The 13,500-nt window shown below is 34.9% G+C and overlaps 1 protein-coding gene across 9 annotated transcripts in view; it reads left to right on the forward strand.

The window, feature by feature from the left end:
- The window catches only part of FUT8 (fucosyltransferase 8), a 310,024-nt gene that overhangs the window by 94,652 nt on the left and 201,872 nt on the right, over positions 1-13,500 (forward strand). For 4 of the 9 annotated variants that reach the window (XM_042943528.1, XM_042943531.1, XM_042943530.1 and 1 more), the window contains exon 3: positions 6,067-6,157. The exons of the other annotated variants lie outside the window; for them this stretch is intronic. The gene's annotated coding sequence lies outside the window, so the exon portion shown is untranslated. The remainder of the gene's footprint in view (positions 1-6,066; positions 6,158-13,500) is intronic. 9 annotated transcript variants of the gene reach the window in all.

Here is a 13,500-nt window from a genome sequence, read left to right on the forward strand (position 1 = left end):
TATTCATTCAACTCAAATTTAGTAAATATAATGTATATTTTATTTTTTTATAAATATATTTTTCTTTAGTATTCAAATGTAGCCTTTTGGAATAGGATAGGAAAGGAAGGCAGACTGAGAACACATACTTTATGAAGATAGGTGGACAGATAAAGAGAGTGGTTTTCTGGTTCTAACTAGAAGGAAAAAATAACTACAAATAATTTACATAACTAATATGGATAATTAAAACCTGATGGAAATTTTCAAGGAGTTTTGGGTATGGGTAATTTTGTTAGTCATATTAGTTAATGAAAGTCATATCAGGAATGCTCAGCCTCTGTGTTTTTTGACAGCTGCTCTGCCTCCTAAGAACATGCTTCTTTTGGGTTTTGTCAGTGTTGGCTTCCTGGGAATCTTCCTCCATTCTTTGGGAAATTAAGTTGTACTCCGGCAGTGCTTCGCATGAACCTCAGCTTTCTTAGATTCTTCAGATAAAACCTTATCCAAACGAACCAATGAATTGCTTCAAGTCATAGTTTTAAACTTAGGTGTTTAGAAGGCTGCATTTTAGTGAGTATTAGCTTTGGTATTTTTAGTCTCCAAATCATTCTGGCTCCAGCGTCCACTGTAAAAACTCTTATGGGATAAGCAACTCTATTTTTAATTTTTTTTAACATTTATTTATTTTTGAGAGACAGAGAGAGATAGAGCATGAGCAGGAGAGGGGCAAAGAGAGAGGGAGACATAGAATCCGAAGCAGGCTCCAGGCTCTGCGCTGTCAGCACAGAGCCCAACGAGGGCTCGAACCCACGGACCACGAGATCATGACCTGAGCCAAAGTTAGACGCTTAACCGACTGAGCCAACCAGGCACCCCAACTCTGTTTTTTAATGTCTGTGGTTTTGTTCATTCTCAGCAACTAGGTCACCAGAACTTTGTCATTATTAATGAAAAAGGTACCATATACTTTTTTTTTTTTTTTTTTTTTTAAGAGTATGCTTGGGTTGAATGAAGTTAAGACATCTTAGAAATTGTGGCTTTGCTTTAAATAGTCATAGGATATAATTTTGCATATTCTGGATTCTATTCTATTTGCTGTACAATAAATTCTATTCTATTTGCTGGTACAATAACATTATTTACCTTTGGGAACTTTGGCAATTGTATTATGCTATTTAGAATTCACATGAATTATTACAACTTAGTGGTAGGCCTTTAACTGACAGCCTCAGTCTGACTTCTTCTTTTAAAAGCTGTCTTCAGTATCTTCAAAAGTAATTTTTGGGTCTTACTGGGCCTGGAACTTTTACTTCTGTTATGACAGAAGCAGAGAGTGGGCCTTTTGAGAAGTTAGGAACAGTGGGGTACAGAAGAGGAGAAAAATCAGACTAAATTTATATCATTCCTGTTTCATTGTGAAAAATAATCATAGCCGTCTCTACTTTACTTTCCTCAGGGTGGTAGCGATGGTTGGTGATAGTAGGAGCAGTTGTAGGGGTGAATTAAGGAGGCATTGAGGAGAATGTATTATCTCCTAACATGGGCTGTCAGTTATTTCCCAAATGTAGATAATAAAGTGATTATTACCAAAAATATTTCTCCCATGAGATAGTCTCATATGTAGTATTCATATGTTTATCACTTATCAAAATATTGACTGTGTTGGTGTCATAAGCAACTTCCTGTGTTATTGTCTTCTCTGTCATGTTCTTTTCTGTATTAAGTGGGCCACAGACCCATAACAGTGTTGAGGTAATGATACACTATCACAACTCTGTTGATCTTTTTTTTTTTTCCACCAGAGAAAATCACATGATTTTTTCCCCTTTATTCTTAAAGCAATCTTATTACCTGTAATTATACTTTTCTCCTGAATGGTTTTAGAATGTTTTTGGATGGTGTTGGCAAACATAGTATTATTTTGTAGTTAAGTTTAAGCTCTTAAACAAGACTATCTGGGTTCATTTCTCATCTTTGCCACTTACTAATTGTGTGACCTGGGGCAAGCTACTTATTTTATATAACTCGGGCTTGCCTCAGTTTTCTTATCTGTAAAACAGGGATCATAAAATTATATACTTTATAGATATATGTTGAGGATTAAATCATTTTATAAAGAACAGTACCTACAAATTGTATAGGCTGAATAAATATTGTTATTACATATTATTAGAAGTTATTCATATTATTAGTAAACTCTAATAGACTTTCAAAGTAAAAATACTTAGGGGTGACCGACTGGATCAGTTGGTAGAGCATGCGGCAGGAGTTTGGGCCCCACGTTGGGTGTAGAGATTACTTTAAAAAAAAAACAAACTGTTTAAACTTAAACTGTTTTAAACTGTTTAAACTTAAAAAAAATCAACTTAGTTAATTTTAGGTTGGAGTTTGGACACACACACTCTCAAACCCTTTTCAAACTGTTATAGGATGATGTTTTTTTCACTTTAATGTGCAGATTACTCGGGGATCTTGTTAGATTCTTACTCAGTAAGTCCTGAGATGCTGCCTTTTTAACAAGCTCCGTTGGTAATCTGGATGTAGCTAAGTACTTAGAGCAAACTTTGGGTATTAAAGTTATGAAAGATTGCATTAAGTTGTTCTCAGTTCTTCTGTCAGTACTTTATAAACACTTGAGTGGTTTTTTGTTTTGTTTTGTTTTTTTAAGATTTTATTTTTAAGTAATCTCTACACCCAGCGTGGGGCTAGAAGTAACAAGCATGAGATCAAGAGACACAGGCTCTACTGACTGAGCTAGCCAGGTGCCCCTGTTTTTGTTTTTGTTTTTGTTTTTTTTTTTAAATATGCCTAGACCAGTTATCTCAGACCAGTTAAATCAGATCTCTGGCGTTAGTGTTCTGGGCATCATCATTATTACTATTTTATTATTTTTGTAAAAAATATTCTAATTCATTCTCATGTGTAAATAGCATTAAGAGCTACTACTTTAGTAATCTGAAGGGGAGTCATTAAGCTAAGAAGCTCTATTTTATGTCTTCCTTTACTTTATCTTCTATCATTTTAAGCATCTGTAAGGATGATGCAACACAGCTTAAAGAATTCTCTAACTGGAAGACAGCTAATACCTGAAGTTTTCTTTTCCCTGGACTGGACTAGGAAGTTTGACTCCTTGAATCTCTCCTCATGCATCCTATTGCCTGTTGCTTTCATCATTTTTGTAACTTTTTGGACCATCCCTAATTTCTCAATGGCTTCCTGAAAATATAGTAGCTCAAACTCAGTAGAAAACTGCTTTAATAAAACTAAACAATGGCAGAGGCAGAGGAATATAGTTCCTTCCACTTCATAAATTCTGAGATTTTTGTTATGTAAAGTGGAAAACTTATATTTTTACTTTCCTAAGTTGTGTTTCCTCATCTTTTTTTTCTCACCCATACTTCTTACATCCATTTCCCATCTTGTACCTATTTTGGGGGAGAGCAGTAGATATTTTCTTATGGACTATCATGTTTTTGGAAAATTGTTTTTCCAAAGTGATAAAGATCATGCTGGATTTTATTCCATCTAGCCATGATGTATCAGCTGGAATATGGACAGGGAAGTAATACACACTAGATATTTCTGCCAAGGAAATTTAACATAGGGGAATGGGTTATACAGGAGTTGGAGGGTTGAAAAAGCAAAAGGGGCATACTAGAGTAACACAGAGACAATTACAGAAAGTAGAAATAAGGCTGGGAGAACAAAGAAGGGCTTGGAGTAGAGTTGGGGTTCAAAACCTCTAGAGGGGGGTACTGCCTGGGCTGCTTCTGCTGCTTCTGAGAGTGCTGGAAAAACTGGTGGTGGTCACCAACTGCTATTGGTGGAGTGGAGGGCCTGTGCCAGGGCAGTGCTGACTGGAAAAAGCAAGTTTCTTCTACTGCGCTTAGTGGCAGCATGAGGAAGCTGGCTGGCAAAAGAGAAAAGTGTTTCCTGAGTTTTGTTTTCAGTATCACTATGCTGAGTACTAAAGGGTGGAGAGACGATAGCCAAATAACAACCACATAACAGCTTTCTCCTCTCCTGGTTACACGATGGGATAGGCTCTTGGTCTCTTGATCTCTTTCTTAGCTATTGGGACCTCACACACTCTTAGAGTCTAGGATTTGGAATGAAAGGAGTTGTTGAATTAACTTGTCTAGTTAATGTAATTCAGGGGTATGAGACGGGACCACCTGCTCTAAGATAACTGTGTCACAGCCCTTCTGGGGACTTGAGATTTAATCAGATACTAATTTCTTTGGCTCTTGAGGGGTTTTGTATTTTAAAATAGAAAAACTGTAGGAGGAATAATGATGCTATAAGCCAGAGGTTAAAAATTGGTTGCTTATTGGCCAAACAGTAGCCTGCAGTAGGAACCCAATCTTTGAACAGAAGATTATACCTTCTCTCTCATTCTAATATTCTTCTTCCTGCAAAACTTCCCACATCTTAATATGTATTTGAATTATTTGGGAATTGTTAAGATGCAGATTCTGATTCAGTATGTCCCTGGATAGGGGCCTGAGATTCTGTATTTCTAACAAGCCCCTAGAGGAGGCTGAAGCTATTTCCTCGACCAGACTTTTCCCTTCCCTGGTTTGAAAACCACTGGTATGGCTTGGATCCACTGTTGGACCTGGGTTTGAGTGCTTGATGGTGAATGATGATAAAGTAAAAGTTTCCTAAAAGCTTGACTAACTTTCTAGAAATATTTTGAGCAATCTTAATAGATTTATAGCCGTTTCTTTCCAGGTGGAACTAGAAACGCATAGGCCTCTGAATAGGTTAGATTTTTGTCCATTATTTTGTATTACTGCATCGTCTGCATGCAGAGGCGTATCTATCACTTGTAGTTTCCTGGAACATCTGAGGCTTTTCAGTAATTGTGTATATGTTTAAGGGGAACTAATTAATGAGAGATAGGATAGGAGGACAATTAACAAATGTATGCATCAGTTATCTTGCCTTCATTAGAGCCATTATTCTTGATTAAATAGGGCTCTCTGGATATCAAATATTACATTTGGTTTGAATTTCATACTAATTGCATTTCCCCACTTTTGGTACTTTTATATACTTAAACTTGTCATCAAAGCATAGGGTCTTGCCTTGAGCCAAATAAATGATAGTCTGTTTTACTGTAACTTTAAATACAGCCCAAATTTATCAATTTGTTAATTGCTCTTTACATTTGAATTTTACTTTACTAAGCCATACCTGGTCACATCAATAAAAAGTTAATCGTTTATTGAGTTGCCATCCTTCAAGATTCTGTCTCTGCACCCACCTCATCCCCATTCCTGAATCTTTTCTGTTTTCTTTACAGACTTAGTTTTTCTAAGATTCTAGGTACTTTTTGTCTGATATGAATATTATACTTAAAATTTTAATTCAGACTATGGATAATTTAGGCCATGAATAGAGAAATAATTGGCCTCTTTATCAGCTGAGGTGAAAGAGTTAAAATGAAAGTCAAGGGTTCAGGGGATTCCTATAGAAAAGAAGGGTGAAAAAAGCTCAATTTTAGTATCTTAAACAAAGCATTTTGATTGGCATATAGAGACCCTTACATGCACATAAACGCCCATATTTGAATATTTATAGAAGATGATCTGTCAAAATTACTGTTATTTTAATTTGCCAAGCTTGGCTGATTGCTGCAGTTGGATGTTAGTTGAATTCTAGATGAGGAACTGTAAATACGATCTGGTGTGGAACATGCTTTTTGTTCTTGAAGCTGTTTGAGTATCTCCCCCTCCCCACTTTTCTTTTTTTACAGTGGGCCTTTTTGTGTAGCTGAATTTCCATGTTCTTTTTTAGGGGAAAAAAATTAAAGTGGTGTGAGAACAGTAAATAATAAAAAAAATTTTTTAGTTAGAAAAAAAATTATTCACATTTGGTGATCAGGAATTATTTAAATGGTTTAAACTATTTGTCCAGTCTTCAAAGGAGCTATCTCTAGAGATTTCAAACCTAGGGTCATGTGTCTCATTTGAATGGCCTATGAGGTTTTATGTGAGATATATTTCATGTTAACAAAAAAGAAAATGTGTAATTGTAGATAATTAATGTTACCCCTTTCTTTTGTCTCATTTTGAACAGTGATAATTTTAGTGACCCAGATTCAAGCAATAATATCTTCCTTTTGGAAATACTGTGTGGTTTTGTATGCTTGTGTTCTAGTGGAAGGAAGGTAAGCCATTTTTCACAGTTAATACTGGAATAACTTTGTTAATAAAATTTTTCTCTTTAAAAGTGAGAAAATCCTTTTCTCATTAGGTAATATCCCTTCACCCAGAAAACACTATATTATTGATTGATGGTGTATTACTATTGATTGATGGTGTATTACTATTCCTCAAAAGATTGCACTGAGACTACACTATTTCAGCTTTGGAGGTAATCAGTGACTTTCTAAAAATCATGTGACTTTTTTGGAGCAGGAGTACATTCTGTGCTCTGCTAGGCTCTCTTGTCTCTTTCACATAGCTATTTTCACCTGGATAGTTTATTTTTACATATATAAACCACTTGACATGACTAGAGAGTCTTAATTTTTGTTTTTTGCTTTTGATGTTTTCATTTCTTTGTCTCTTATGAACTGACATAATTGACTCCATTTTTATAGGTTATTACTTTAGCTAAAAATTATGCCAAGTATGAAGTCTCATTTTTAGTTAGATATTGATTTTGTTTTGGGATTTCAGGAATGTGGGGTCTCAGCCATTTTATATTTAGCAAATTAAGAATGGAACTTTTAGAGCATTCTCTTCTGTCTTTCACAACACAAGTATCCATCTTCATTCTCATTTGACAGCTTCCTTTTGGGTTGATTAATCTTTTTTTTAGGAGCATTTATATAACTTTTTAACTTGTTACTATAGTCACTTTTCCCCATGCTTTTTGTAACCATCCCCAAATCATTTCCTGTGTGTTTCACCCTAATTCCTCATTATCCTTGTAGGAAAATTATTTGTCCAACTTTGTAGTTCTCCTTTGGCTGAAGAGCAAGATTATTAATAATTCTTTAAGATTTTACACTTGTTCCTAATTTTGTAATGGTTCACCATCTGTTCAGTGTATTAAGAGCTCAGAAATGTCTGTTATACCTAATGCATCACAGATGTGGAAAATAATAATAAAATAGTTACATTTATGTAAAGTGAAAGTACTGCTAATATATTCTCTTGGGTTTGGCTATTGTGACAATCTTGCTATGTTTGGGAACTTATATGCAACGTGCTTTTAAATTTCTTAAGGTGAATTAGATATGTTTATCTTATTTAACCAGTATGCCTTTGTTTAAGTATGTTAAAAGTCAGTTGAATAAAATTTAAGTCAATAATATAAAGAGTAATGAGCTGTTTTACAGTGTTATTTGGGAAAAAAAAGTAGCTGTATTTCTTGCTATCAGAATAGCAGACAACACTGTAGAGTGGACTAAGATTTCCTGAGTAAATTAATTTTGATAAAGGTTGATTCCACAGAAATAGCAAATGTTGGGAATTGGCATCCAAATGTCAAATTTCACATAAAAATTTTAGTATTTTACTGATTTTTTATTTCCTCCAGAGGAAGAATCTGAAAACTTAAGTTTGTTTGGAGGGCATTATAATTCTATTTTAGGAATTAAGAGGCAGGCTTTATTTTTCTGCAAATTAGTAAGAATGCCAGTGAATTACAGTCTTTACTGGTAAATTTTTAAAAAGCCCCTAAGGAAATTTAATATTTAGGTCTTTATTTAGGAAATATTTTAGTTTGTAATAACAATGCAGGTTCTAAATGATCTCTATAATATTTGGTTATATATGTGTTTTCATAGCTTCAGAAAGGAAGGGTGAAATAACTTTGTTAATGAAGTATATTGCTTAATAATTTGCATTTTGGTGTTACAGGGTGAACCCTATGATCAATCATATTTTAGGTAATTTGTATGCCATTGAGACAAATTCAAATCTCTATTTTTTTCTCTCTTCATAATAGCATAAGAGTGCTATATATATCACTTTATCCATTAGGAAAATGTGAAGGTAAAAATTGAAAATGGAGATTTTTTTGTGGTTTTTGGTCGACGTATAAGTCATCACTCTGTCCTAACAATAAGTAAAAAACTGAACAATCTGAAAAATCAGCTGACTTTTCTGAGATTTTTCATGGAGTTAAGGTCACAAGGCAAGCTGCTGTCCCCGAATTAGCAGGCAAATACAGAGAATGACAACTTACCCTAGCAGAACTCAGGGGCAGAAACCTCTAAGGGAACCAGTACCGGATAGGAAGAAACCTGAAATGTAATTAACGAATTGCCAGAGGCTCAATGTGGGCAAGTGTGAAGTATAAACTCCAAGGGGACCTAGGTCTAGGAGCCCCACACTTCCATGGTTTTACCTCCAGGAACTCTACCGTGTCTTCACAGTGAATATTAGAGAAAAATGCCTTGGTACTTCTTACAGGGAAAGGGGAAGAGGAAGGCAGTCACTTTGAAATGTGCTGAGGCATTCTTTTTTTCTAAAGGAAAGGTATTTTATCAGAGCCTAACCTATTAGGGTATTATCAGAGCCTAACTGAACTGGAGGAAGGGGAATACCCAATTATAGCCTGTTTTAGCTTTCTATGTGGGGGGGGGGGGGGGAAGAGAAATATCCAATTCCAGCTTCCTCTAGCCATCCTGTTTGACCTAAGAGGTGTGTGTGTGTGTGTGTGTGTGTGTGTGTGTGTGTGGGTGTGTGTGTGGGTGTATCTGGTTTGGGGGGGGGGGGGGCGGGCAGACAGGACTGAGAAGAACTTTGAAGGTCATAACTCAGGAGCACAGGCTCCCTAAAAGACTGAGACCTAATCATAGGACTGTAGAACACTTCTTCTACCCATAAACCTTACCACATTACTAAATGCCTATTTGCTGCAGTTCCTTTTATGCAGTGCATCATTTTTGGCTTCCAACAACAACAACAAAAAATTACAAGGCATGATAAAAAAACAAAAAGCACAGTTTACAGAGACAGAGCAAGCATAAGGTTCAGACTCAAACATAGCAGGGATATTAGAATTATTGGACCAGGAATTTAAAACAATTACAACCAATATGCCAAGGGCTCTAATGAAGAAAGTAGACAACATGCAAGAATGGATGGATAATGTAAGCAGAAAGATGGAAAGTCTAAGAAAGAAAAAGAAATGCTAGAAATAAAAAACCACTGTAACAGAAATGAAGAATGCCTTTGATGGGCTTATTAGAAGATGGAACATGGCTGAGGAAAAAGTCTCTAAGCTTGAGGATATGTCAGTAGAATCTTCTAAGATTTAAAAGCAAAGAGAAAAAAGACTGAAAAAAAAATTAAAATATAAGCAAAGACTGTGGGACAGTCTCAGAAGATGTAATATATACATAATGGGAATACCAGAAGTAGAGGAAGGAGAAGAAAGAACAGAGGAACTATTTGAAGAAATAATGATGGAGTATTTCCCCAAATTAATGTCAGACTCCAAACCACAGATCTCGGCAGTTCAGAGAATACCAGGCAGGTTAAGTGTCCCCAAAACTTCACCTAGGCATATCATATTCAAATTGCAGAAAATCAAAGAAATAGGAAATAATCTTGAAAGAAGCCAGAGGGAAAAAACACCTTACCTATATAGGAGCAAGGGTAAAAATCATATCTGACTTCTCTTCAGAAACCATGCAAGCAAGAAGAGCGTGGAGGGAAATACTTAAAAGTGTTGAGAGAAAAACCCAACAATCTAGAATTCTTTGTCCTACTAAATTGTCCTTAAAAGTGAAGGAGAATAAAGACTTTCTCAGTTAACAAAAATGTAGAAAATTTGTTGCTAATGGGGTTGGAGTAGCTGGAGCAGCTGTATTAACTTCAGACAAAGCAGACTTCAGAGCAAGGAAACTATTCAAGTATAAGCAGGAACATTATATAATGATAAAGGGTTTACTTCTTTAGGAAGACATAATCCTTACTGTGGATGTACCTAACAATAAGCCATCAAAATATGTGAGGCAAGAACTGATAGAATTGCAAAGAGAAATAGATGAGTTAGTTCACTATTGTAGTTGGGTATCTCAACACTCTTCTATTAAAAAATGGACAGATCTTAGCAGACAGAAAATCAGTGAGGATATATTTGAACTCAACAGCACCATCAATCAACCAGATATGATTGACATCTATAGATTATTTCATCCAAAAACCACTAGAATACACATTTTTCTCAAAAATAAGGATAGTATTATTCAGAAATTTCAGAGTTCATTTTAGACTTTAATTTGTTTCCTGTAGGATTTGCTGATGCAAACAAGATCAGAAAAAAGAAAGATGAGGAACTCATTTAAAAAAATACAACAAATTATCACCTGCCTCTCCTTCCTCCTTCCTCCCCCCCCCCATCCCATAATGTAGGGTGAGAATTTTATAGCTTCATTTTTATTGTGGTACACATTTTTCTGGCCTCAGGTTTGGTATAATAAATGAGTGTATGTGAATTATATACTTTTATAAATGAAGCCTACCTGGCAGTTTCTCATTTGTAAGCTACTAGGAATATTTTGTACAACTCTTCGATTCCATGTAGCAAAATTTGAAAATTACTGTGAAATATGAATCCCTCAAGGCCTGGCCAGTATTTGATAATTATTGACCTTTGTTCCTGAATAATAGAACTCTCTAGATGTCTGACTCACTTCCTTCCTTCCTTACTTTTCTTTCTTTCTTTCTTTCTTTCTTTCTTTCTTTCTTTCTTTCTTTCTGAGTGATTTTGAGGAAGAACAGAAGCACATGATAAAGAACAGGTGAGAATTTGTAAAGGAAGAAAATATTCTAACTTGATTTTAGGTTTTCTAGGCTAGGAGAAGACAGATACTTTGCATGATAAACTGCTGAACTTCCTCAAGGAGAGATGAAAATGACTTTAGTTTGATTTTATATTTGAAATGGTTGATGTTTCATCCTTTTCTTACTGCTCTTGCTGTCCTTTAGGGCTATACTAGTGGGGAGCAGGAACATAGGTTTAAATTAGTGGAATATAGGGGCATTGGGTAGAATGAAGATAAATATTTCACCTTCTTTCTTTAAATTTTAATTCTCATTCTCTGTTGCTCAAAGTGGTTTTCATGAATTGGCACCTAGTTTAAGAGGGGGCTAATTCTTAGCAAAGCTATTCTTTTTTTTTTTTTTTAATTTTTTTTAATGTTTATTCATTTTTGAAAGACAGAGAGAGACAGAGCACAAGCCGGGGTGGGACAGAGAGAGAGGGGGACACAGAATCTGAAGCAGGCTCCAGGCTCTGAGCTGTCAGCACAAAGACCGACGTGGGGCTCGAACTCACCAATGGTGAGATCATGACCTGAGCTGAAGCTGGACGCTCAACCGACTGAGCCACCCAGGCACCCCTGTTTTTTTTTTGTTTTTGTTTTTTGTTTTTTTTAATATATGAAATTTATTGTCAAATTGGTTTCCATACAACACCCAGTGCTCATCCCAAAAGGTGCCCTCCTCAATACCCATCACCCACCCTCCCCTCCCTCCCACCCCCCATCAACCCTCAGTTTGTTCTCAGTTTTTAACAGTCTCTTATGCTTTTAGCAAAGCTATTCTAATGACAAAAGGCATTCAGTGTTTTCCTGTTGAATTGCTGGAATAATATTGGGTTGACATCTAGTTGCATGCTAAATGCTGTGTCATTGTTATCATTTGTCTGCCTGGTAGACTCATGATAGTGACCTTATAGGGATTACTATTATAGGTATGATTTGCTAAAGGAATTAGAAGTCTTACTAAAATGGATTTGGTGAAATCGTTCCCTTTTCTGTAGAAAAACCAACAAAACTGAAACAAAAATAAAACAGCACATCAAATGAACTCTCTCCTTGGATCATAAGTAGTGGTTTAAGGACAAAAATCTGTCAGTGTATAATCCTAGGGTTTCTGTCCTGTTTTAGCTGCTGATTTTCTGTACAAACCTTGATCAAGTCAAATCACTTCTTACCTGAGTTTCTTTATCTTCAAAATGAAGATAGTGTCTACCTTACAAAGCAATGATAAGAATTAATGAGGAAATGTATGCAAAGTGCTCATGTTTGACATGTAGCAAGTGTCATTTCTCTTCCTCCTTCCTTTTGGCATCAGTAATATCTGGATTGCATCTCTTGAGTTCACTGGTAATTGATTGTGGGATCAAATTATCTTCTTTCCAAACCTCATTTTCCTTTAACATAAAATCATTAACACCCACTTTATAAAGTTGTGGTTGGAATTCAGTTCCTAGTATAGTCTAAGAAGTTTTTGTTGAAGCTGAATGTGAATGTTAAACTGCTAAAAACGTAAATAAATATGTGAGTTTTCCTGGATAAATCTTTTGGACACCAAATCCATACAATATGTGGAATATATACCAAGAAGAACATAAAAAGAAAAATTTCTGGTTGTGTTTTTTTAGGGAGGACTCTATAATACTTTACTTAATTTTTGCTTAATGTGATTCATTGAGAAAGTAGGGAAATTATGGATCAAAGGATTTATTTTCACTGGAAATAGCTACTTCTAGAAGGAATATTAATAGGGTAGTAAGGAAGTCAGACACTTGAATATACCTCTTTCTTTGTTTTTATTATTTTATCTTAAGTGATGTCATTTTTAATAAGACTTCAGTATACAATAATGGTTTTGTGAGAAGATCTTGGAAAATTAACTGGTACTGAAAATTTTCTAGTTTGTTAATTACCAGAGAAAGAATTAATTAACCAATATTAAAGTTTAGTTGGTAAAATAAGATCGAGTCTCATAAATGAATCATGTTAAATGATTTATGAATTAAATCAGTGTTGTTGAATTTAACCATGTGTTAAATCAATATTATTTCTTTGACATAATCATAGAATAGAAATTGATGTGTGTGTGTGGTATATCGTATTGAACTAGGGAGTTTGTATTTTTAAGGATATTATATAGTTCCATGAATTTCAGTTAGATTTGTTTGAATGTGAATCACTTTTATAAATAATTAGCAGCAAAAATACCATTGGCTTTGTATCTTGAAGCAGTTGACTTAGGTTTGTATAAGTTCAGATGAATGTAACTTGTAACTTACTTTCTTACACATTTCCCAAAAATTAGGAAATAATTTAGCATAGAGAGTGTTAATCACTTTCAAGAATTACCAGTTTATCGTTTTATTTGACATGCTATATTTCTTATTAGATGTTTGTTAACCACCCTGAAAATGTTACAGAAAGTAGGGAATAGTTTTGCATGCATAGTTTTTAGCTGCAAGGAAAAAAATAATCAGAAAATAGAATCAAAATTGAATTGCAAAAATATTTAAGTGCAGGCAAGATTCTGCTGAGAAAGTGGAGATGAATTTGTGTGTGAATATTAAAGACATGTGGATATGTTGATTATGGCTAAGTTGAAGTAATTTTGCCATAAGGCAAAGGGCTTGCAAAGTTAGAATAAATCCATGCATTAAATGTATTGATGAAATAAAAAAAACTTGGTATCTTCAAGGGTTTGTTTTGTTTGGTTGGTATTGTGTTTGTTT

The sequence above is a fragment of the Panthera leo genome, chromosome B3, assembly GCF_018350215.1.
Source record: "Panthera leo isolate Ple1 chromosome B3, P.leo_Ple1_pat1.1, whole genome shotgun sequence".
Taxonomy (NCBI): domain Eukaryota; kingdom Metazoa; phylum Chordata; class Mammalia; order Carnivora; family Felidae; genus Panthera; species Panthera leo.